This window comes from Rhinolophus sinicus, linkage group LG03 (assembly GCF_036562045.2).
Source record: "Rhinolophus sinicus isolate RSC01 linkage group LG03, ASM3656204v1, whole genome shotgun sequence".
NCBI lineage: Eukaryota > Metazoa > Chordata > Mammalia > Chiroptera > Rhinolophidae > Rhinolophus > Rhinolophus sinicus.
Genome location: NC_133753.1, coordinates 171,591,767 through 171,616,209, shown reverse-complemented (window position 1 = coordinate 171,616,209; position 24,443 = coordinate 171,591,767). Strand labels below are relative to the sequence as shown.

The 24,443-nt window shown below is 40.6% G+C and overlaps 1 protein-coding gene across 2 annotated transcripts in view; it reads left to right on the top strand.

The window, feature by feature from the left end:
* The first annotated feature begins 603 nt into the window (after positions 1-603).
* The window catches only part of GHR (growth hormone receptor), a 233,313-nt gene continuing 209,473 nt past the window's right edge, over positions 604-24,443 (top strand). Inside the window, exons 1-2 of one of the 2 annotated variants that reach the window (XM_019748545.2) lie at positions 604-709; positions 1,041-1,569. The gene's annotated coding sequence lies outside the window, so the exon portion shown is untranslated. Of the gene's footprint in view, positions 710-1,040; positions 1,570-1,830; positions 2,334-24,443 lie in introns of those variants that run through there. The other variant, XM_019748546.2, reaches the window with a different exon arrangement.

The following is a 24,443-nucleotide window of genomic DNA, read 5'->3' as shown; positions in this document are numbered from 1 at the left end:
ACATGGGCCACTGTGAGCTGCGCCCTCCTTAAACAAACAAACAACAACAACAAAAAACCCAAGGGTGTCTTCTGTGACATCTGCTGCCCCAGAGTTTTTGGTTTTGAGTTCCTTCCCAAGTCTTAGCCCCTTGTACTACTCTTTATGTCCCAGGGATCTTTTATTCTAAGAAGCTTGGTGTTTCTTTAAATTGCTGATTAAACATTTCTCTCTGGGTATAAACTTGGCTTTGTGTCTGGGAGCCCTGTAGAAAAAAATGTTATTTAGTAAGCCGAAGCTGTTAGAAGTTGTTAGATAAATGATGTTACAACTGGCAGTCAGTAATAAAGTAAATAGTAAAAAGATAGCATGGCTAGCTGCTCCTTCAGATCTCAGACAACCTGGAACTGGACTTTTGTACTTTCTGCTTAGAAAAGCATGTGGTGACTTTGAGTTTGAGGCTTTACAAAATGACATGCTCATGGGCAAAGAAATTAACTTTCTGAAGCACTTGGACTACTTCTCTGCTCACTTTATTTTCCCTACAGTGGAATGAGGTGGGCAGGCCCATGTTTGACAAATGAACTATGCCCAGCGCAGGGCAGTTAAAATGTGTTCCCTAGGTCACACACAAGGACAGTCCTCAGACTGGGGCCTGTCTCTGGACTCCCTGCAGCCTTGTGCTCAAGCTTCTGGAAATCCCTCTCTTCTATAATGCCTTGTGTCGCTGGTAAATTACTTCATCTCTCTGTCTCGGTTTTCCAACCTCTAAAATAAGGTCCTTCCAACTTTTAACTGTCTTTTCTTTTCGTGGTGCCCCAGTGAGCAGGAGTTTGGAAATTGGTTGCAGGTGGAGAGAGGCAATGTTTAGTTAGCTAATCACGCTTTCCAAGCTATGTTGCTGGTTTTTCTTCCCATGCCTGCGGTAGCTAACTTTTCTGTAAGCATTCTTTCGAATTTGTTGACGGCATTTAGGCTGTTTTAGGTCCTGCCTTCTTTTTGGGAACAGGGGTGGGCGGAGAGGAAGGAAGTATCCTGCAACTACCAATATTTTCCTCTAGGAGGAGCTGCACAGCTCAGAGGACAGTGACACGCACCAACTCCAACTCCTCGCCGGGAAACGCTTCATCCCAGCTCCTCGGAATGCGTGGCCCGGACGGCGATCGGCACCTCTGCAGCGAGTCTCGAACCAGCCGCCCTGAACTACTGAGTCCCCTCGCTTCTGCCGCGCTGGTCCCGGGGGCGGCGGGCCAGGCCCGGCGTGACCTCTGGTGAACCGCGGCCGCCGTTTCCCACCCCTCCCGTCCCATCCTCCCTTCCCGTTTCACCCCGCCCCCTCCTTCTCTCCAAGCCTGACAGCCCCGGAGCTGCCAAGCTGGGCGCAGCCATGGGAAGAGGAGGCGGTCTAGGGAGCGGCGGTGGCGGCGGCGGCGGCGGCGGCTGCTGCAGCGGCGGCGGCGGCTGCGGCTGCTGCTGAGCCCGGGAGGCGGCGGGGACCCCGGTCTGCGGCCACGCGGGCCGGAGGCTCCCGCGCCCTCGGTCCAGTGCGCACGCAAACCCGCGCTCTCAACCCAGAGGCGAGGCTCGAAGGTACTGGAGGGGGGTTCCGGGAGTCGGGCTCTTAATTTCCCCCAGTTGTGCCAGGGCGCCTGGGAGTGGACCCTGGGACGCCAGTTGTTTATGAAAATGGGGACCTGTCTTGTGTATTTACACAGATAATTATTTTCCCGGATGACTTGGGGGTTGTCTGTGCTCCCCTCCTCGCGAAGTTTTCTGCTGGGGGGTTGTTGTAACCCGATCCACGCTGTGAACGTGTGTGTGTGTGTGTGTGTGTGTGTGTGTGTGTGTGTGTGTGTCTGGAAGTTGATGGGGGCGGCCGGGAGCTGAGGGCGACGGGAGAACCAGCTTACGCTGGAGATTGCTCCCACCGGTGTTGCGGTTCCTGGAGGGGCTTCCTCCGAAGGTAGTTTTGTAGTAAAAGTTTTGCGAGTGTTTCTGTTTGACATCATCAGTCGGACGGGGGCAGAAACGCTGAAGCTGCCGCGGCTGAGCGGGGAGAGGTCCCAGGCTGCGCGACGGGAGGAGAGGGGAGGTGGTCCGGCGGTGCGCGTCTAAACCGAGCGCTCCTCCCCAAAGCGCACCGCCCTTAGTGGCGTTTGTGGCGGCTGGAGCCTGGTATTGGCACGCGCGGAGCTGGGGTCACTAGAGTCACGGCCACAAGATCCCCATGAGCTGGGGTGGGTGGAAATCCTGGCGAGCCGAGTTTCCCCAGCCCTGGACATACTCGCGGTTATGAAATCAACCAGGCTCAAAGTTTTGACAGAACTGCTGGAGGCATGACGGCTGAGCAACTGGTGAGTGGGGTAGCCGCGTGTGTGGGAGATGGTGCTGGCGGCGCGAAGAGGATGTCGGGCAGGGCCACCCACTTGCGGGTGCGTGGGGAAGTCTTTTTGGGGGCGATGCTTTATATATAACCCGGAGGTGTATGCTGGCGCGGGGCTGCGGGAGTTGGTGGTCTGACGCGGAGTCTGTGTACGGAATGGGTGTACGTGTGCGCGTGTGTGCTCCTGGGGAGGCGTGTCGGCGCCTGAGCCAGTAGGGTGTTCAGGGGGGAGGAGGAGACCAGAGAGGTGCCGCCCGCCTGTTTGTGCCGCCAGACCTTGGAAGGGACAGGGAAAGGTAACGGGAGGCCTGAGAGTTGGGAAGTCGCGGAAGTTCCTGCATAGGATTTAAGTGCCACGGACTTTAAAATTCTAAACCTATTGCCTTCGAGGGGCATAGGGCTGGAGGTGGAGGTTTCTGGAACTCTCAAGAGACCTGCAAAGGGGGATCGAGGGTTCTAGGAGATGTGTGTATGTATGGGTACGGAATCCTGTAGACACGGACCCAAGTCGGAGCTGCGGATCTGAGAATCCCGGGGTGCTGCTGTCCATAGTCCAGAGACGAGATGGTCTTTGGAGTGTTTACTGTTAGACTCCCTGGCGTCTGCGCCTGGGAAGGCACTCACCTTTCCTGGCAGATACTGTGGCAGCTCTGTGTCCTGAGCAACTGGTGTTCTAGGCTAGTTTCTACCTGGGTCACCCTGGAAGTCCTGTTCCCTGTCAAGGGATAGACCTTGAAGGTAACTAGTATTGAAACATTTCCAGAAATTAAAATGCTGGATAGAAACAAAATAAAATGATTTATCAGACAGGGTTGGGTCCATCTTTTCTGTGATTTCGGGATTCTGTTTCCTTTTAAGAAAAACAAAGCTCAGTTATTCCAGATTAAATATCAAGAGGTTTCCAGTTATTTATAGTTTCCCTTCAGATGGACTTTAGATGGAGCAGGGAGGATGTGTTTTAGCACAGAGACCCTTGAATACATCATTTGTAGTGTAAGCATGTCCCATACCTCATCTCTTTCTTCCAGCCTTGTAAACTTTGTGTTTCACATTGGTCTAAGGAAAGTTGGTGAGTCAACATTCAGCCTTTCTTTTCGAGTAAATATATCACAGTGAAATTACAGTTTTGGTCTCCTGAATGCCATGGAAAGCCAACACTTAATGGGCAAAGGTGTGAAATGAAAGTCTATAAATGCAATGACAAAGTGACGACATGAGTGTATGTTGTTTTTTTTTTCAAACCGAGCATAACTTTGCCTTGCAAATATTTGTTCTAGGCAGAGTTTGGGACTGTGTTTTTGATTATTAATTTTTAAACAGCAGACTACTCATCATAAACCACTTAAACATGGATATTAGATGCCTTCTCTCCAGCTCTCTCTGGCGCCTGCATTAACAGATGTTTATGATGCTTGGTAACCTATGGGATTGTCATGTTGAGTATCTTGTTAGCTCAAGACATGTTTATAGTATAATGTAATAAATGGAGTCCCGCTTGCAGCTTGCTTCTGCCAAGTGCATGAAGCACCCCGGCATGGAAACAAATCTTGAAGGTGGTCCAACTTGGCGAGCCTTTTGGCTATCTGCTGGTAAGCATTATGAATGTAAAGAGAAATGTAAGTGATACAGTGAGAATATGGCACAGCAAATTGTGGAGCTTAGGAAAAAAGGAGGCATAGGTTATATTTTTTAAATTTGCTAACCCGAAACTGAAGCTTTTCTGTCATTCTGCTAAATGCAGAATTATGGAGACGTGGTTTGCTTTTAGAGAACACATTTTTTTAATGCGTCAGTAATAAAAATAACTTCTATTTCTTAGTGTGCTCACATGTGTCAATACAAACCATCACTTTTTCTTCTTCAAATAAGTATAATCTCTGTGGTAATGATTTAAATAATATGAGTGTTCCAATCACCGAATCACTTTCTGAATCTTGAACTGATAAGAATTGAAGTTTGGGAAGACAGGACTCAACCCTCTGCTAGTTGTGTAATAAGGCAAAAAGGTTGTCTCTTTGGCAAGTGATTTTTTTTTTCAACCTATAACAGTATAGTGTAAATAATGTGCCCCATAAAATGGTTGATGGGGATGATAACCAACGTCAGAGTTAACTGTCTGTAAGGTACATGAAATTCTACTTCAGTATCTCTCCCTGTGCATGGGCCAGCCCACCTTTTCTTGAACATAATCAGATGAGAAACTTGCTTCCTTGCTAGCTGGTCTGTTCTAGGAGAGATTCATTTTTGGAAAGTCCCACCTTGTACTGAACCAACAGTTTCTTCTACCCATTGGCCTACTGTTCAGTTGCTGGAGCCATACACAATGCATCTAATCTCTCTTTCCCTTAAGTGCTATCTTTGAAAGCAAATATTATGCTCCTTCTTCCTGAATTCTTTTTTGTCTATTTTTGCAGCCTTGCCTCACCCACTGAGGGGTCCCACCCTTCTCTACCCTGACCATTATGCCCTAGATTCCACATTCTCTCCCTCCCTCCTAATGTGTATTTAAAACACAGATGTGAAATCCTTAGTTCTGAACTCTCTACATCAATGAAGGCAATTTAACATTTATGAGCTTTTTTAGCCTTATCACTACACTCTTTGCTAATTTCAAATCTATAAACAAGATAACAACTCATTCTTTTCAGATTATTAGTCATCCATAGTCAAAACATGTTTCCAGACATTTTTTCACGCCTGAATTTTCTTTGGAAAGTTTAATATCGTGCAGGTCCATTGAATTCTACATGCAGTGCAAATAGCTACTGAAGTTCTGTCTGTCAAGAAATACCAACCTCAAAAATACCAGATGTAGAATGTTCTAAAGACAAGCAAATTGAAGCTGCATACTGTAGACAGGTAGAGCCTACCTTATGAGGTCCTTTTCATGGACCTTATTGTCTGCTTCCGCAAGCATGAGTCAGTACTAGCAATCAGGCATTTATTGAAGCCTTATTCTGTCCAAGTCTCAGAGAGTATGCCGTCTGGCCCTTAGTGAGATGAAAGTACATCAGACAGAAAGTACATCAGACTGGGATTTAAGATGTACCTATACGACATGACTGAGTCAACAACCTGCTCTTCCTCTGGAGCTAAATAGCCTGCTAATGCTCCAGGGGAATCGAAAGCAGGTATTTCACAGCATCAGTTCTAGGGGAGGTTCAGTCCTCTTGTGTGTCTGGATCCACGGATGCTCCTCACTTACCAAGTCCTAGTCTTGAAGGAAGGAAGCAAATCTAATATATACTGTGTTGCCCCGAAAATAAGACCTAGCCAGACAATCAGCTCTACTGCATCTTTTGGGGCAAAAATTAATATAAGACTGGTCTTATTTTACTATAATGTAAGACCGGGTCTTATATAATATATAATATAATATAATGTAATGTAATGTAATATAATACTGGGTTTTATGTTAATTTTTTCTCCAAGAGATGCATTAGAGCTGATTGTCTGGCTAGGGCTTATTTTCAGGGAAATACAGTACATGAGGTGAGGGTATGATCCAAAGGCAAGCACTTTGGGGCCCACTGGACCTCAGTCTGAACCTGACCTTTACCACCAGGCATGCAAATTGCTCCTCTGAGACTCAACATTTCCTCCTCTGTGAAAATTACAGTTCCTACCATCCAGGACTAAGGTGTTTACAAACACCTCATTTCTGGCCTGTACTACGCATAGAACCTACCTGGATGGGTGATTTTTCTTTTATGTATCTGTCTGGAGTTGCCCATTTAAATTACAAGTTTCTCCCGCCCCCAGCTGAGAGTCTGCCACAAGTGAGAATCTTCTGTCTTCCTGCTGGAAATGTTAATGGTTGCTGATGACGATGGTGCTGTGTTTTATCTATCTATGTATCTATGTATCTATGTATCTATGTATCTATGTATCTATCTATCTATCTATCTATCTATCTATCTATCTATCTATCTATCTATCTATCTATCTATCTCAGCAAGTCTAGGTATGAAAGAAATGACTGTTTTTCTTGACGAAGAGGATAAACCAACCTGTAATACAGGCTGACATCTGGGCCTGTCAGAAGCCCCTACTTTGTGCCCAGAACTTCAGTCAGGACGATGAGTCAGTGACATTCTTGTGCCTTAGATAAAATTGTCCATGCCATTACCCCCTCGTGTGTGTGTGTGTAGCAACATTCCTCACTCATCCCCTTGCATTATGGTCTCCATCCATATTACATTTGCTCCTTTCCTTTATTCTGTTCCCATACAAAGACAGAAAATAATCAATGATAAAGAGCATTCTTTTTAATTTCAAAAACTTATTTCACTACTCCCCACCTCCTACGTTCCCCTTCACTTCCCCACCAAAAAAATGTAGCAGACCCACTGACGTGAACTTGGACATGCAACTTCTAAACCCTAGTTCTACTTTGATACAAGAAACCCCCAAGTTAGGATGGCATAATATAAAATAATAGTAAGCTAAGTGTCAGGAAAGTTGGATTCCCTTTAAGTTCTGCCTTTAATTTGTAATTTTTGCAAACTACTTAACCTTCCTAGGCTTCATATTTCTTTCATGTTAGAAACAAATAGACAACAACAAAAGAGTTGTAAATAAGATGACATCTTAGGACTCTTTTCAGGCCTATGATTTGAATCCATTTAATTATTGAATTTCTCTCAGCTCCTTTGACACTTTGCTTGAACTTCTCTGAGAATACGTAATTTCATTTTAGTTTCATGGTCTACTTTTTACATATCTGTCTTCCTTGCTAGGCTGTGGGTTCCTCGAGAACAGGAAATAAGCTATTCATTTTTATATTTTTCCGCTCTGTTGAATGCTGTAAACACAGCAGATATGGGAAGTCTTAGTTGAATTAATTGGAATGCTTTGGACAGTTGAGCTATACTTTATATCACTTATTTACCAATACACAACAATTTTGAATATAAGCACTAAGAAATAGTATTTGCTTATTTTATTCCCTCACCATTAATTTTTTAATCACTTAAGTAAAACAGATAAAAATGTAATCACAACTATGCCTTCATCTCCCATGCTGAAACAATTCCAGCTCATCATGGTCATGATGCAGAGTCTTTTCTTTTGTTGTTGTTTTTGCTTTGAGCTAAAGAAACTTCTATGATGAATACCAGACTCTTAAAAGAAGGTTGACAGAGAGAATCATTGTTTAGTCTCAACTTCTTTCTCCAGTGCTTCCCTCTACCTTCTAATATAGGCAAATGAAGCCTTAGATCAGGCACCAATTTTACTTAATAATGATTCATAAGAAGGCAGTGATTTTGTCGGAAATTGTTGGGCTGTGTGTTTTTAATTAGCATCTAAACTTACCTTCAAATACTCCATTCCAAAATCAGTAGATAATTTCTTCTACAGAGGCCTTAAAAGTTCCAGATGTGTTTACTGCTTTGATTAGGACTCACTTCTTTTGTTACTGACTAGACTTCCATCAGTTTTCTTTAGAATAATATCGTTGTAATCCCAATGAAATATACTTCTTTGACTGTGAATTTGTTTAAACATAAACAAGTGTATCTCCAGCTGGCCGGGCTTCTAGGTGAAAAGTTTATCCTAGGGAAAAAACTCATTTCATGGAGATTCAGCACAAGTGCTAGAGAACACTCTACCCTGCCTGGTAAAGCCCTCGTTTAGCATTAGAACACCAAAAGATTTTGCAAATTGAACAGGTTCTTTTACGTATTTATCTATGATGGATAGCCTGCTAGGATAGACATTTGTTGTAGTAACGCCTTGACCATTTCCTCAGTTGTTTATAAAATGAAACATTTAAAGTAGTATATAATTTAAAAACTTAAAAGAGGCATCCCTCTCTGTTCCTTTAGTATATATTAGGTATGATAGAGTCATGAGTCTAAAGACAAATGCTTATTTTTTTCGTGCTTAAAATGTACTTTATCATATTAAGCATCATATCCATCTTTTTAAAAAATTTTTTGAGTTGCCCTATCAAAAAGAAATAGAGAATAATCATTACAAAACAGTCATACACGGTATTCTCCCTGACAGACAAAAGGTGCTTAAGTGATGCAGGAAGTAGCTCAGCTTGAGTTTGATGATGGCTGGTGAGAAACCTCAGTCAGATTTTCAGTTTTGATTGCCATTGGTCAGGAAAGCAGCCTTTGTCCTTGGTCAGTATGCTGCCGTATGATCCTAATTCATCATGTAAACTGCTTTTTTGGAAACCTTCAGGCTATTGAAGTTATTGTTATCTTAGAAAACCTCCATTTGTCAAAGCAGAAAGAAGAATAGTCTGGCAAATCATATGTGAATGATAAATTGTGAAAAGAGTCCTGAAGACAGAGTCTCTACAATGGCTTCTTCCCCTCGGGGTAGAAGAAGGTACCAGAATCCCTGGGCAAGATGATATTGAATAAAGAAAAGACACCATTTTTATACCTAGCAAGTCAGAAATATTAAAGAAAGAAGAGCAAGAATGAAGAGGAATAATTTCTTTCATATTGGCACTCAGTGGGGCATCTTGTTTCCCTTAGAAACATTGACAAAATAGTGCTTGTCTTGTCATAGATGTTCAATAAATATTTTATTGATGATCTTAGTATGTAATATAACACAGAGATAAAATGAAGTGTTTGACAAGAAGTATATATAGAGTTGGGGGCAAAAGGATGTGGATACAATCAGATGATAACTAGGATCTAAGCTCATAAATTCATATTTGGTATTATTCCCCTTAGATTAATTCTCCCAAACTTGATGACTAACTTTCCAAAGTGGATCCTGTTCAGGGTCTTGGAAACTTCTAGAAGTTTTTAATATTTAAAGCACTATTGAGATGTGTTTTGAATTTTTCTGTAAGACTTAGTAGGCCTTAGGAGATATCCAGTTTGCCAGCTCTTGGTATACCCCTCATCACAGAGTATGAAAATTTAAATCCTTTGCTTTCCTCTTGTAAAGTTTAGTGTTTTTATTTTTTCACTACAGTATATATAGGGAATGTGAGAATTAATTATGTTATCTAAAAAGTACTTTGAAAACCACTTGGGAAAAGATAAGAGTAAATAACATTTTTTCATTATCCTACAGGATGTAAGTTTGGTCAAGATAGTGATACTTTGGGGATCGGTGTGAAAAATCAAAGGCAGAAAACATATTTATTGAGCTATTACTGTATTCCCAGGAATGTGCTAGACACTCTGGGGAGTACGAAAGTAGTGTAAGACGTGACCCATGACTTTGGGACCTAACATTCAAGCTAGGAAGGCAACACTAATAATGTACATGGTGTGATTATGGGACAGTTGACAATTATGAGGCCAACATTACCCTGATACCAAAACCTGGTAAAGATAACACAAAAAAAAGAAAACTACAGACCAATAGCTCTGATTAGTACAGACACAAAAATCCTAAAGAAAATACTAGCAAATCAAATACTAAAATACATTAAAAGATTATACATCACAATCAAGTGGGGTTCATTCCAAGGGTACAAGGATGGTTCAACACATGTAAATTGATCAATGTGATACACTACATGACAAAATAAAGGATAAAAATCATATGATTATATCAATAGATGCAGAAAAAGCATTTGACAAGATACAACATTCATTTATTTATTAAAATAAAAATGGATATAGAAGGAAAGTACTTCAAAACAATAAAGGCCATATGTGACAAACCCTCACCTAATATACTTAATGGTGAAAAACTGAAAGCTTTTCCTCTATGATCAGGAGCAAGACAGGGATGCCCTCTGTCACCACTTTTATTAACATAGTATTGGAAGTCCTAGCCAGAGCAATCAGGCAAGAGAAAGAAATAAAAGGCATTCAAATTGGGAATGAAGAAGTTAAATTATCGCTTTTTGCAGATGATATAATTTTTTATATAGATAACCCTAAAGACTCCACCAAAAACCTACTAGAAACAACAAAAAAGTACAGTATAGTTGCAAGATACAAAATCAATGTACAAAAATCCATTGTGTTCCTATATACTACATTGAAATTTCAGAAAAAGACAGAATAAAAAACAATTCCTTTTTCAATTGCAGCAAAAAGAATAAAATACCTAGGAATAAACTTAACAAAGGATGTGAAGGACCTATACAAAAACTATAAGACATTATTAAAAGAACCTGAAGAACACAAAGAAATGGAAAGATATTCCATGTTCATGGATTGGAAGAATCAACAGAGTTAAAATGGTCACCTTACTCAAAGCAATATACAGATTTAATGCAATCCTCATCAAAATCCCAATGGTATTTTTTCAAGAAATAGAACAAAACATCATCAGATTTGTATGGACTCACAAAAGATCCCGAATAGCCAAAGCAAACCTAAGAAAAAAGAACAAGGCTCGAGGTATCACACTCCCTGACATCAATTTATACTACAAAGTGACAATAATCAAAACAGTATGGTATTACAAGAAAAAGACACACAGACCAATGGAATAGAATTGAGAACCCAGAAATAAACCCACATATATATGGGCAGATAATTTTTGACAAAGGAGCCAAAATCATATAATAGAGAAAAGACAGTCTCCTGAGTAAATGGTGCTGGGAAAATTGGAAATCCACTTGCAAAAGAATGAAATTAGACTGCTATCTGTCACCATATACCTAAATTAACTCAAAATGCATCAAAGACCTAAACGTAAGACTTGAAACAATAAATTGCATAGAAGAAAGCATAGGTACTCAACTTATAGACCTTGGGTTCAGAGAGGATTTTATGAATTTGATCTCAAAGGCAAGGAAGGTAAAAGCAAAAATTAACAAATGGGACTAAATCAAACTAAAAAGCTTCTGCACAACCAAAGAAACTACCAACAAAACAAAGAGGCAACCAGCCAAATGGAAGAAGATATTTGCAAACAACACCTTCAATAAGGGGCTGATGTCCAAAATATATAAAGAACTCATACTATTTAACAACAAAAACAATCCAAGTAAAAAATGGGCCAAGGACCTGAACAGGAGGCACATGTGGAGCTCACTGGGGTAACTTGTAACAGGGGAGTTGGCAGGGTGTATCAGGCTGTGGATTTGTTTTCTACTGGAAGCCCTTCTGATATCTTATTATGGATGCTGCATATAGGGCCATCCCTTGGGTAGGGCTATTGGATTGACTCCCTGAGCCTCGTCCTTGCTGGGGTGTGGTGACTGTTGCAGGGTGTCTCTGCATATTTCTCTTGTATGAACATCATATACACGTAAATTCAATTTTAGAACTTTTTTGGTAACAATATTCCAAGAGGTCTACTAAAGATGCCAACAATATGGCTTCCTTTAAAGAATGTAGTCTTAAACAGATGCGACAATGTAGAGTTGTCCTGGAATTCCCTCCTCCACCTCCACTTCGCTGCCACGCACTGCTACTGACAGTCTTGGCCCAGTAGAGCCACAGGGCCTCATAGAACTTGAGATCATCTACCAATGATTCTCAACCAAATACTGTTCTCTCTGTGAGGTGGTGCCTAGGACATTTGGGAATATGGTTGTTAGAAGGACTGGAAAAGAGGTATAGGCTTTTAGTGCCTACAGTCAGGATGCTAGATTTCTGTAATGCCAGGGGCAGGCCTACACAAGGCAGAATTGCACCTCCTCAAATGCCAGTGGACTCATGTTGAAAATTGAGTCCAACATCCTCACTTGATTTATAGGTAAGGAAGTGGGAGTCCCTGGAAAATGGGATTCCCTGAGAAATAACAAGATTTCCCTTAAGACTGAACTCCACGGTGAGAGATTTGTAACCTAGTTCTTCTCGCTTTCTTTCAAGGGCTTTTTCTGCTACACCACATTCCCACCCATAAAGAGTGATCAGAATCATGGAATAGCATGTTTATCTCTGTCATTCATACGTGAGGGAGAGAGTTAGCTGTGTTAACTATCTGAGTGGGTGGGTTGTGAATTGAGACAAGTGACTCTTGACCAGCCGTTCTTTTCACTGGGAACACACAGAGATTTGCTTGTGAATTAGGGCTGGCAGATGCCCTCTGATTTGTCAACCCCTGTGAAAGCTTAAAAGTAGGTTGACATTCTGGAAGGGGCATTGGGTAGGCTTTGGAATCACACAAATCTGGCTTCTCTGATGGTATTTGAGTCCATTTGCCATCTTCATGACTCTCAGCAAGTTAATTAAACTCTCTGAGCTTTCTCTGCAAATGGGAGTGGTGATTCTTACTTTACAAGGCTGTTGTAGTTTACATGAGTCAAAGTGGTGTCTGGCACCTACCAGACACCACAGAAACAAATGACTCCTTGCAGCACCCTTTTGAGAGGTTCTGAGAGAGGAAACTTAAAACCTTCACTCATCAAAGATCCACTTGATACCAACTATTGCTTCCCGCCGCCCTTTCTCTTTCCCAATAAACTGAAATTAAGGCTTTAATGAGTCCCCAGGTGTTTCTTTTGTTCGTGTTACTGGGACCCCAATGTGAGAGTCCATCTGCCTGCGTGCTCTGGCCCAAGGAAATGCACAAGCAGGAGTTTGCTGTACCGGAAGAAAAATAGTTTAACATTGAATTGGCCAATCAGAGACAGAGAACTTATGGTCTAAAGACCCAACTCCCCAATGGCATGTAAGTTTCAGATTCTATAGGGCAAAATCAAAAGACACCATGGGTTAGGAAGTTCATGAGGGTCGTGCTGGTAACTGATTGGTCAGAGGTGAGGTAAGGGTAATAAATAATTTCTTCAGGCTTTGAGGACAGTTTTAACATCTGCTCCTGCATCTTGTTGTCTGATCTCATGGAAACGTAGCCAGGGGGTCATTCTACCTGAAATATAACTTAAATCAAGATGTTATCTTTATCTGGATCTTGTGACCATTTGTCGGGTCTGGGCTATTATCTTGGGGGTTGCTGATTATCCAGTGGGAAGGCCAGGTCTCTTGAGAAGTATACCGTGTTTCCCTGAAAATAAGACCTTGCCAGACTATCAGCTCTAATGCGTCTTTTGGAGCAAAGATTAATATAAGACCTGGTATTATATTATATTATATTATATTACATTACATTACATTATACCTGGTCTTATAGTAAAATAAGACCAGTTCTTATATTAATTTTTGCTCCAAAAGACACATTAGAGCTGATTGTCCGGCTAGGTCTTATTTTCAGGGAAACATGGTATATACGTGTATATAGAGAGATATGATTTCTGGAACTCGGATTTAAATATAAATTTAATCAAAGTTATAGCCACCTCTGGTTTCATTTGAATTATTGAAATTTCCCTTCTTCAGAAGAGTACTACTGTCCCAAGATTAATGACTTCTCTGTCAGTGTGCCTAGACTATTGCCGTACAACAGAAGAGAAGGTATATCCCAGATGATTATTGGTGCCATATGAAGTTTGGGTTTAAAAATCACTACTAAAAGCCATTCCTGGATGTATATGTTTGTCAGAGAGATTTCTGTCTACCAGCAATGGGAGACTCTAATCCTTAGGCAAGGTGATACTTTGGGCAAGTTAAGGAACAATCGAAAGTTGGCCAGTTGGGATGATGGGTGTTGAGGTAAAGAATAGCCTATGATGATATGCTATCAGATATGAGAACCTAGAGGAATGCACACAAAAGCCTCGCTGTCTTGGTACTATTAGAGTAACCTTCCCCCAAGTAGGTCATGCTGTTACTTCACCCTGTTTTATTTTCTTCATACTAGCACTTATCCCTATCTAATATTATCTTGTTCATAAATTTATTTTCCTGTTATTTTTCCATCTCCACTGACAAAAATGTAAGCTTTCTAATAGTAGGAATCTTTTTTATTTTGTTCACTTTTTATCCCATAGAATATCCTTAGTAAGTTCTGGTTGAATGAATGAATGCATACATTTTATTAGTTACTGGAAGTTTTTGTTGGCATTCTTCCAAACATTTATTTCTCTTCCATGCATCCAAAAATGAGTGGCTTTCATGTGTCAGTTCCCAAAGTATTTATAATTTGGTGAGATCTCTTCATGGTATGGAGTGAAGAGCTCCTTCCAGGAACCAAAAATAATCCCGGACAGTATCTCCCTGTAAATGACCTTAAACCAATATATGTAGTGGCTTCTTCACTTCATCAGCAAATATAGTTAAGAGTAATGTCTTGGTTTGTATTCCCAGCAGACCATGAGACCAGGCTTCAGGTAAAAATTTATTTGGGAAAGTGAAATAAGGCAGGGAAAGGAGCCAATAATGGGTGCATTGTGAAGCAAGTTACAGCCGTCAGCAATTGAATTTATAATCTTTCTGGGGAGACTTTGGGAGTCCAGGCAAAACACACATCTTAGAGTCCTCTCACCCAAGGTTGAAAGAGATTAACTCTTTACCCATCAGCTTTTATCAGGCAGTAATTCCTGGGCACTAATGCTGGGCGGGGCTAAGCAGTCTCCACATGCTAGAGAGAACCTTCAGGCAAAGAGCTGCAGGTACTGGCAGTTAGAAATTAGGCAGCATGAGGTCATAGGGTGGAGCAGGGACAGGAGACTTGCATTGGGTAATGATTTTTTTAAATAGACATTTTATTTGGGACTAATTTCAGATTTACAGAAAAGTTGCAAACATGTAGAGTTCCTGTATATCCCTCGCCCAGTTTCCCCTAATGTTAACATCCATAATCACAGTATATTTGTCAAAACTAAGAAACCAACAGTAATGCAGTACTATCAACTAAGTTCCAGACTTTATTCAGATTTTCTTGGTATTCCCACTAATGTCCTTTTTCTGTTTCGGGATTCAATCCAGAATAGCACATTGCATTTAATTTTACAATTTTTAATTGTGCATACACTTTTTTATTTTGGCCCTCTCATGCATTCCACTAACTAGTCTTTATAACTAGACAATAAGTTCTATGTGTGAAAATACAGTGATGTTGACATCCAGAATCAAGTTGGACACAGTATGTTCTCAAAACAAAGTAATTATATCAAAGCAATTACAAGAACAGGGCTTTATTCAGTAGGCATCTGTGTAGCTAAGCCTCCATCAGTTAGCTAAGAAGTATTCACAGCAGTGTTATGACACATTTTGAACATGTGTCCTGAACAACAAATGTGAAGCAGGACCCCCTAAATCAGACACGACCCCATCCCTTCACTGTGCCTAGCATTGTATGTACATGTCACACTTGCTCCTGCTAGCTGTGAGTCATATAGCTTTGAGTACCTTAGATAGATGACGGAATGCGACTCAGGGACATTAAGTCACTTACCCAGGGATTCACAGGTGGTAAATGACACAGCTGAGGTTAAAACATGTTTAAAACATGTTTTTTTTTAAATAATTTCTTTTTTTCAGTTACAGTTGACCTTCAATATTATTTTACATTAGTTTTAGATGTACAGCATAGTGGTGAGACATTTATATAATTTATGCAGTGATCCCCTTGATTAGTCTAGTACCCACCTGACACTATGGGTAATTGTTGCAACATTTTGACTATATTCCCCATGCTGTATTTGATATCCCCATGACTATTTTATAACTACCAATTTATGTTTGTAGCCTGTACTCTTAATACCGTACTCAATTACTCGCGCTCTTCTCCACTTGCCCAACCCCCGTCCTTGGTGCCATTTTGCTAGGCATACAGTCTTTGACAAGTCTGTATTATCAAACTGCAAGAGACGTGGATGCGTCTGGAATGTGGTACATTCCTTAGTGAGCGGCATTAAGTGTTAGTCTTGAATCTGTGGATTGTTTTCAAAGGCTACCTAACATCGGTAAAACCTAACGTCTTGGTATCCACATACGTGGACCACAAAGCTCTTTAGAAAGTCATCCATATGCCAATAATAAATTTTTGATACAAGGGTAATAATAGACTTGGAAACAAACATGTCTAAAGAGCATGACATTGATGTTGTATAATAATTCAAATATTTTATTATTTTATAATGTGTTTGAGTTTGGATAGTTGACCTCCATTTCTCAGTCTTTCTATGGTTATTGTTTTTTGTTCTTTTGTTTTTGTTTTTTTGAAGTGTTACATGAGGGATATGGAATATTCAGTGAAATCTTTGACTAATCTTTATACTTGCAATGATCCAAATGAAAATTACCGTTGGTTGCCTTGGAACTTGGGGCATAAAATTCAGAAGGAGAAAGTCTCATAAATTATTTGAGCTTTGACTCTGGGAAGATAAACAACATGGGTATCTAGGCAAACCAATGCTAAAATTCCCTCTAACCTCTAATTCTAAATTCAGAAAAGAACAGGCTTTAAGGTTTTTTGTTTATTTTTGCTTTGATTACAAGTTGTTGGAAGCCTAGAGTTAGCATCTAATAACAAAATCCATGTAAAATACAAATTATTGACTCAGAATGAGATCTAACTTTTAAGAAGCTACAAAGGGACAATCGTAAAAATGGTGGTCTTTTTTGTCTTAGAAGGAATACGCAGGAATTGACGGACAGGTATTCCCTTCAGACTCTAATGTGTAGAGCATTGCAAATTTTTAAGGAGAAAAACCATTACCTTTCAGAACATATGTATGAAACTGTTTTCTTTACTTAAATGGCTCTATTACGTTGGCATGGTTTTAAGCCATGACCTTTGACCCTTTGTATATGCGATTACAGGCATAGTCTGTTCATGCAGACTTATAAATTGTGCTCACCCCTCAGGGGCCTTGGGGTGTCCAAAGAAGGTCCAGCTGGCTGCACTGTGTGCCTCCATACCTGCAAAGTGCTGGGCTTTGTTTTACACACAGCACTTCTGAGAAAATTTACATTAAAGGAACAGCCACTCTTCTTTAAAGAAACAAGCAAACAAAGATGATTAAACCCATTGTATATTTCCTTGTATTGTATAGACTGCTTTCTGACTGCCTATCGTTAGGAAGCCCTCAGATTTCTAGAGGAAAAAGCACTTAGCTTTGCTATAAGTTCAGATTCACTTTCATAACTGCTAGATTGTAAACTCCCACAGGGCAAAGAACTGTGTATTATCTACTTAGTGGGCACTCAATAAATAGGTTGCTTCACTAATTACCGTTGTGTGGACAGTATCAAGGAAGTGCTTATTATGACCGAGGACTATACCAACTTCTTTTATCGGGGTCTATTATTTAATCCCACACAAAGCCCATATGATCCACCTAATTGTACATTTTCTGAAACTATGACATGGGGAGGTTAAATAATTTGTGCAAGGACCCTCGATTGGTAAGCAGCGCAGTCAAGACTCAAATGCAGATCTTCCTAATTCCAAATGTGTCTCGCTCCCATGCTTCTAACCACTGCCTGTGTGGTGCTTTTACAAATATATCCACAAATTCTTTGTTACTCCTCCTTTCAAGAGGTGGAGCTCAAGTTCCCTCCCTTTGAGTGTAGGCTGGACTTGGTGACTCATTTCTAACGAACAGAGTAAAGTGAAAGAGAAGTTGTACAACTTTGTACATCATTCAAAGGCACTGTGGCTTCTGTCTTGGTTGTTCTGTCTTTTGGATCATTCACTCAGGGGGAGACTAACTGCCATGTTTTGAGATGCCCTATGGAGAAGCCTACCGCCACCGTGGTATGAAGAACTCAGGCTCCCAGTCCAGTAGCCAGTGTGAAACTGAATCCTCTTAACAGCAACATGAGAATGACCTTGGGGGTAGAGCCTTCAGCCCCAGTCCAGCCTCAGAATGACTCTAGAGCCTTCCCCACCCCCAATAGCTTGACTGAAACCTCATGAAAGGCCTCGAGCCAGAACCACCCAGCTAAAGCCTCTTCTCGGTCTCTGCCCCTAGACTGTATGATAATAAATGTTTGCTGTACACTGCTGAGTTTTGGGTTAATTTTTATGCAGCAATAGATAATTTAGGCAGCCTAACACTGCCTTGATCATTTTTTAAAAACGAAATTGTCTTCATTTTATTAAATCATAGATTTTGAAATATTGATACAGCCAGGAGAAATTTCCAGAAAAAAACATGCAGCCAAATTTAAGAAGTATAATATTAATGCCCAATTAACATAATAGTTGTAATGACTTCTCTGGGATTTGAGATTTTGTAATTCAGAGGACAACTGCTTAAAAAAAACCATGATTTAAAAAGGAAGGATATTAATAATAACCACGTTGCTAAAGATAGCATTTTGAACTTTAAAAAAATCCTCGTGGAAAAACTCAGGAAGTATTCTGTTTGGTAGGTTATCACTCATAATCTTACATTGTCAGGAGCATGCTTGTACTTCACATGATTTAAAGAAGGATATAAGCCAAAGTTGACTTTTAACCTCTTCCCCAGTGATTTTCAAAGGGGGATCCTAAAAGCTCATAGGACAAGCTATTCTTTGGTTTGCTGTGCCTCACAAATTGCATTAACTCTGCTTTATGGCCGCTTGCAGTTTAATAAATGACTTGGACTTAGATTATTATCTTTTGGGCTTAAGCCCAAGGATTTGAATAAAACTTTGGGATATAGTACTATGTTCTTAATTTAAAGACGGACTCTGAAAGCTGGAAGGAGATATGTTAGTGTTGGTTTAAAGGATACATATGGGTACTAAATGTGGGACACTTAAGTCCTTACAGATGGTCCTATAACTATGATTTGCCTTTTAAAAAAAATGTGGAAGTGACTTTTTTCTTACATGTGTACAAAGAGATTTAAATGAGTTAAGGAATTCATTCATGAAATGGATACAGCTAGGTCTTGTCTGGTATTCAGAATGAACATAAGCAGAGATGTTGGTTTTCCTTGCCTAAGTTGGAGAACTCAGCACAGACCCTCCAAGTCCTTGCCTTTCAATATTTTCCCTCCATGCAGCTTGTGCCCCGAGTTCTCAAAACCAGTTTTTATAGTGAACTGGACTTGATCGTTTATCTTGACCTTGATTCCTAGGTTTTTACTGCAGGGTAGAATAAAGATGAACATTGATAGCCTAAGTATAAAGAACCATCATTACCATAATTCATTCATTCACTCACTCACACCTAAACTCACTCATTAATTCAATCTACATTTTGCCCAACAGAACAGTGGACAAGGTGCTGGAATACTATGGTAAGCAACTTAGAAATAGCCTCTGCTATACAGAAGTTCATGGTCCAGAATGGAGAAAGGCTTTAACCAAATATAATTAAAAGCTATTGTAAGTAATCTGAAATAAAAGTATAAGGGGGCCAGATTCAGGTTGGGGCTTGGTGGTTCTGGAAGGCTTTCAAAAACAAAATATTTGAAATCGAAAGGAGTAGCAGTGGGAGGGAGAAGGTGAGCAATCTGGGCGGCGATTACAGGAGCTAGGAGCAAGATCTAAGAAGAGGCAGGGGCTGTATCTTACGGTGTTGCAAACTATGTTATAGTCTTTATTTATCATAAGGCCAATAGAAAACCATTGAAGGTTTTAAAGCAAGAGAGTGACATTATCAGGTCTGCATTTTAAGGAGGTCATCTGGCTCTATTATGAAAACCGGTTGGAGGAAGAGTGGAAAGAGGTTTTCAGTGATGGATTATGGGGTTGAGATGTTGGTAACTTGGACCAGATTTGTGGTGGTAAAGGTGGAGAAAAGTGACTAGACTTACTATTATGTGTGGGTGATAGATTTCCCATTTATTTGTGAAGATGATTGGACTTAATGCTGACTTGGCTATGACTGGGTGAGGTTTGCCGTGGATAACTCTCAGGTACTGGGCTTAAAGTGAATGGGGAATACTGCAGGGAGACCAGGTACAGGTTGGGAGAAAATAGTTTAGCTTGGGGACAGTTTGAATTGGACGCCTTTTTAAGACTTCCACAAGGAAACACAGTGCAGTCTTGGTTCCTGGATCAGAGGAGGTATCTGTGATGTAGAATATTTTCTTTGTGCCGAGATTGTGTTTCGTGAAACCAAAGAATGGAAGCACGGACCAAGGAGAGGTGAGGAGCTGTAAAAGAGGATAGTCCATTGAAGGTAAAGAGTAAAGAGTTGCAGGTCTCGGAAGGAAAGTGGGGTTCCGACCGGGTTGCCCAGTGTCCATCTTTCTACAAGGATATGAGTGTGGCTCTTGAGTTCCTGTAAAGGGCCCGGTTGGCCCTCAGTTTGCGCCGACCCTTGGACTTGATAGCTTTATTACAGTCCACCATCTTGGAATGGGGCTGAAATTCTATTCACTGAAATCTCATATGAAGGTACATTAATGGTTTACCTGTAATTCAGTGACAAGGATTATCACTAACAGGTTTTTCATTAAAAAAACTTACCTCTGTCCTTTCTGCATTAAATAAAAGGCCATTGTATAGTTAACTTTTGGCTAAGGTGGGGTGTTTATGAAATGTGTAGGGCTCACAGACATAACTATCGCTAAAGAAAGCCTGGCAAATCTAGATACTCCCAATCCCATAGCCTTGTCTGTCATTCCATACATCTACTGTCAAGGGCATTTTCTGGAGAAGAGGATCATAAGAAGATTTAGATACCGTGTTTCCCTGAAAATAAGACCTAGCTGGACAATCAGCTCTAATGCGTCTTTCTGAGCAAAAATTAATATAAGACCTGGCCTTATTTCACTATAATATAAGACCAGGTCTTATATAATATAGTATAATATAATATAATATAATATAATATAATATAATATAATATAATACCGGGTCTTTTATTAATTTTTGCACCAAAAGACACATTAGAGCTAATTGTCTGGCTAGGTCTTAATTTTGGGGAAACACGGTAGACATGGAGCACTTTGTGAAAACACTGGCATGTTTTATCAGTGCGTGAGTCAGGGTTCTCCAGAGAAACAGAACTAATAGGATATGCATATATATAGAAAGAGATTTATTTTAAGGAACTCAGTCACAAAAATGTGGCAGCTCTCAAATCCAAAATTTGTAGGGTGGACCAGCAGGCTGGAGACCTATGGACGAGCTGGTGCTACACTGCAGATCTGAAGGCCATTAGTTGCAGAATTACCTCTTCCTCTGGAGAGGTCATTCTTTTGTTCTGTTCATACCATCAACTGATTGGATGAGACCCAGCCACGTATGGAGAGCAATCTGCTTTATTCAAAGTCTGTCAATTTAAATGCCAATTTCATCCAAAAGCACTCTCACAGGAATAGAATAATGTTTGACCACATATGTGGGCCCTGTGGTCCAGTCAAGTTGACATGTAAAATAACCATCACATGCAGGGAGGTTATAGCACCGTCTTCTTCTCTGGATCCAACAACAACAATAGTATTTAATCCAATTTACCATTTATGGTATTTAATGTGTGTCAGGTATTATGCAGAATATAGACATCTTCATACTGCAAGTTGGCCTTCGTTGGGGATGGTGAACTTTCCTAAAATACATTTTTGGCCCTTCTTACAACACTGAGAATAGTTCTGTGCACATAGAAAGTATGCAGACTGCTCAGGGCCAGTGACAAGGGACTTCATAGCGATGTGTCTGAAGCCACAGTTTTGTGAAGCAAGACTCCATGAGCAGTTAATAGATTTCCATTTGGCAGTAGCTGCAGCCATTAATCAGGAGGTTCACTACTGTTTTCAGCTCAGACCCCTGAATTGGAGCAGATGTAACAGCCACAGAGCAGCCCTTATTTATCTTCCTTTAATTCTATCTCACCATTGCCAAATCATCTTGAATAATTATCGCTCTGACCACTCACTTTCTCAAGAATCATCTTATTAGCCGATGGCCTGATTTTCAGATTCCTTAGCCTGGCATTCACAGCCCTGTGGTATTACACCAACTTACCTGTCCATCTGTGTTTTTGCCGAGCTTCAAACTGAATGCCTTTGCTCTCAAAATATCTCATTTGTTTCTGCCCAACAACTTCCGTTCATGTTGTTGCTTCCACAGTGGGCTTTCTCATTATTGCATCCTCTCAGTCTCCTTATCCTTTGAGGCTGAGCTCAAATGCCACCGTGTGAAACTCCAATCCAACCCTTCCCCTTCCCTTTCCAGCTTGAAGCTCTTCTTTTCCTTTTCCCTAGCACGTCATTGGCATGTCTGTTAAGACTCTCACACTTCCTCCCGTCTCAGTTTCTCATAGGCACTGTCTTACTGTATATGGCCTGCCTTCAGGATGGCTGTGTGCAGTCTCCCCAGTAGCCTCACGACAGAACCTTGCAGATGCTGAGAACTCTGTAAGTTCTTGTTGGAAAATTAAAGTCAGGGACCTAATGTGTAAAGCCTCATTATGACATGTGTTTCATCAAAGAATAAAAACAGTTGTTGACTTTTTTGCACATTCTCCACAGTACTTAGCAATGTGTGTGTGTGGGGGGGGGCCCACAGTGGGCATTTAGTAATTAGCAATAGATGGATTTATTCCGTATTTGATAAAGTTTTTTTGGATGCTTTCAGACTAAAGTAGGACTAGTCTGATGATACAAGTTTTAAAAGGCCACATTATTGCTGATGCCCATTGGGAGGGAAATATGTTATCTTTTAAAGTCCAGCAAACAGAAAAGTGAATCAATCATGAGTCAGATTCATTGATGGAATTGTGACACCATCAAGTTCTAAAGTCTTAGTAGTGATGTCTCACTAGAAAATATCCCACTCTGAGAGCATCCATCGCTAGTTTTATGCACTGAAATAACAGTATGAGTGTGTTCTTCTGCTAGAGGAAGGACTTGGTGGTCCCGTAATCATTGTGGTTTAAAGTTGTTTTTTTAATTTATAAATTTGACATGACTCTACTTTTCTGTTCCCTCTAATTTCTGGTGGTGAGTCTTCTGAAAATATTCTTGATTTCTCCTGACTTAAATCACAGTAAAAGAGACTTAAGCAAATAGCAAGAGACTCTGCCTGTGTTATCTTCTGATTTGAAAAATGTACTTCCGTTCAGTGAACATTTACATATGTCATATGCTTGTACACAGTGCTGACTAGCTAGGGTCTGACTTAAGCTCAGTGTGCTTGACTGAAGGGAGAAACTTTCATTTGTTGGTTTGTTTTAATGTATTTCAAGGTCCTTGTTGAGATATAATTGACAAATAACATTGTGTAAGCTTAAGCTATACACCACGATGAGCTGACACATGGATACACTGTGAAATGATCACCACATTAAGGTTAGTGAACATATCCATCTCCTCACACAGTTACCTTTATATAGGAGGCCTGACAATTGAGTTCGAGAGCTCATCCTAGAAAAAGTGCTACATACCTCATTGCTGAATATCAATCACGACGGTTACCTTTGAAGTACTCTGTGGGAAGCTATGCACCAACGCCAGCGCCTAGTTAACCCTTCAAAGCAATTTTGGAACTCTTTTTCTGGAATGGCCATTGGAGCTGTCATTGTATTACACTTGATGTCCTGAATGTCATCAAAATGTCTTCCTTTCAGTATTTCCTTTATCTTCAGGTAAAGAAAGAAGTCATTGGGGGCCAGATCAGGAGAGCAGGGAGGGTGTTCCAATACAGTTATTTGTTTACTGGCTAAAAACTCCCTCACAGACGGTGCCGTGTGAGCTGGTGCATTGTCGTGATGCAAGAGCCATGAATTGTTGGCGAAAAGTTGAGGTCGTCTCACTTTTTCACTCAACACCTACAAATAGTAAACTTGGTTAATTGTTTGTCCAGTTGTTACAAATTCATAATGAGTAATCCCTCTGATATCAAAAAAGGTTAGCACCATCGTTGCCACAAGTTCACAAACTCAATTGTCAGACTTCGTATGTGTGTGGTGAGAGCATTTAAGATCTACTCTTCTAATAAATTTCAAGTATACAAGACAGTATTGTTAACTATAGTCACCAAGCGTACATTAGGTCTCTAGGACTTATTCATCTCATAACTGAAAGTTTATACTCTTTGATAAATATCTTTCCATTTTACCCACTGCCCATTCTCTGGTAACCACCAATTTACTCTCTGTTTCTATGAATTTGACGTTTTTAGATTCTACATGTAAATGAGATCATGCAGTATTTTCTTTTCGCATAAGAGACTCATAATGGAGCAGTTGAAGCAAAGTATTAATAAGCAAAACAACCACAAATGCCAACAGGCTTCCTGTGGAGAGAAGCCATAGCTGCCGTGGGAGGAAGAACTGCCTGGGAACCCACCTTTGTCTGCTTGCCCACACAGATGGGGCAGCAGCAGCTGGTTGAACTTAGCCAACCTGTGTTTCCTTCTGCGTGCCTGCGTGAGTCCGGTCCCAGGGAGGTGATGAAGGACAG